The sequence below is a fragment of the Amphimedon queenslandica genome, unplaced genomic scaffold, assembly GCF_000090795.2.
Source record: "Amphimedon queenslandica unplaced genomic scaffold, v1.1 AMPQUscaffold_12077, whole genome shotgun sequence".
Lineage (NCBI taxonomy): Eukaryota > Metazoa > Porifera > Demospongiae > Haplosclerida > Niphatidae > Amphimedon > Amphimedon queenslandica.
The window spans coordinates 12700-14721 of NW_003547684.1; the positions used below are offsets into that span (position 1 = coordinate 12700).

Genomic DNA, 2022 nt, shown 5'->3' on the forward strand with positions numbered 1-2022 from the left:
ATTCCTGTTATAAATACCAATGGTTATCTACACAATAATGTGAATCTGATAGCATTTGAGCTAAACCTGTGTACACATTTGAGCAGTGTATTAATGTGAACAGTGCTATTGAGAAATATCTATTTTATAATATTTAGAATTTAATGTTAGTACAAGGAGGTTGTGTAGCATTGGTTAGTAGTAGTTAATTAATGTTTAGAGTAGTATTCAGGCATCTAACAGGTTGATTTCCTACCTTGTGCTTTGTTTCATTGGATTATACACTCAGTAGTACATAGAGCTTAGAGCCATTGCTTGAGACTGTCACCTCAGGTTTGACTCGAGGGACTCCAAACGACATGTACTCATTCCTGTCATCAATACCAATGGTTATCTACACTATAACGTGAATCTGATGGCATTGGAGCTAACACTGTGTACCTACTTGTTGAGCAATGTATTAATGTAAGCGCATACATGTGTAACCACACATTTGTGATTAAATGTACAAATAGAAAACAAATATTGTAAAATAGACAGGCACATTAAAATACACTTCAGTGTACTTCCATTTGAGTTTAAGTCTTGTTATGAATGACTTTATGAAACTGGGGGCATTCTTTAGCTGCCTTGATTGAAGTGGTTTATTCTACAAGTGTAAATAAGATAATATGAGTAATTACCCATACAAATCTATGCATGTAGATACATTCAAAAACTAGTTATACGAAAGAACTATTTCAAAATCACATTAATATGTTATAATTAATTAACGGATTGCTTGTTTTGTCATAGTTTCTCCCCCCCCCGCCCCACACACACGCACAAACACGTTCAGAATTAATAGCTGGATCATTAGTACTCTGTATACATTATATAATTATTCTTAGTTCTCCTTAAACAAACAAAAATAAACCATACCACAATGTTATTTCATTATTAGTGCTTCCCAGTCACTGAATTTGTTGTTACTTTTAGGCCCAGCCACTATCCATCTGGTAGGTTGATGGCAGTTCTACACAAGAAAAGAGAATAAAGGAAAGGAGTCAAATACTGCGAGCACCTTTGTACTATTGAATAAGAGCAGCCATCATTTAAAGGACACACCCACTGCTGATCTGGCCGCGCCCATGCACGCTCACTCACATGTGACCACGTGGCTAGGGGCAACAAGTTACAAGAAAAGTTTAGACTAGCTCAGACTCTATTTGTGAGTATCACACTTTAACAGAATGGCATCTGGTTCTTCTGAGGGTGAGGGATCTGATATTAGGTGGGACACTGCCTTTAGAAGAGACTTAAGACAGGAGCTGAGAGAGAACCTTCTGGAGACACAACGTGAGAGTGCATCAATGCTTATACTATTATGAGTTAGACCAACCCTCCTGCAGGTACTAGGGAGGTGATGAGTAATCCCGATGTATTATTAAAGCAACTAGAAGAAGGTGACAAGTTATATGATAGAGGTATTTGATTGCATTTATTGAAGGTGTGATTATACTTATTGTTATTATTAGTTACATTGCCACGTGAAGCAGCTATTGATTCTAAGCACTTCAAACTGCTGTCAGAAATTGCTAGATGCCAGAGCCAAGGCTCAAGAGGGGAACTGGTTCATTTTAATGAACAGGTTTATTGTGAAAAACTGGTCAGTAATGAACCATTACTTTTTAATATACATTTACTTATGAGCTTTAGCTAATTCCGAATTTCATTTTTCAATTGATTTACATTTTCTATAGTGCTATAGTTTTGAAATTATTGTTATTATTATTACTATTATTATTATTATACTAGCTACATACACTATATTATCTAATTTTCCTTCTTTATTTCTTTCAACTTTGTTTTTAACTTGTTTAGCCCTGTTTGTTGAAAAATAATAATAATAATAATAATAATAATAATAATAATAATAATAATAATGATTATTATTGTGTAGTTGTCTCTGATGGGTGGTGGGCTAGATAGTCCTCCTGACTGGACTGTGCTGGGAAAGCTTTTCATTAAATCTTTTAAAGTTGCTCCTACTACACAGGTTCT

At 34.8% G+C, this 2022-nt stretch overlaps 1 long non-coding RNA gene across 1 annotated transcript; it reads right to left on the reverse strand.

Moving 5' to 3' along the window:
* Positions 1–489: 489 nt before the first annotated feature.
* On the reverse strand, positions 490–1095 carry LOC109588464 (uncharacterized). Its single transcript, XR_002188173.1, has 3 exons — positions 1043–1095; positions 901–994; positions 490–628 (listed from the first exon to the last, which is right to left on the reverse strand). It is a non-coding gene; the product is annotated as an uncharacterized LOC109588464 (long non-coding RNA).
* Positions 1096–2022: the final 927 nt, after the last annotated feature.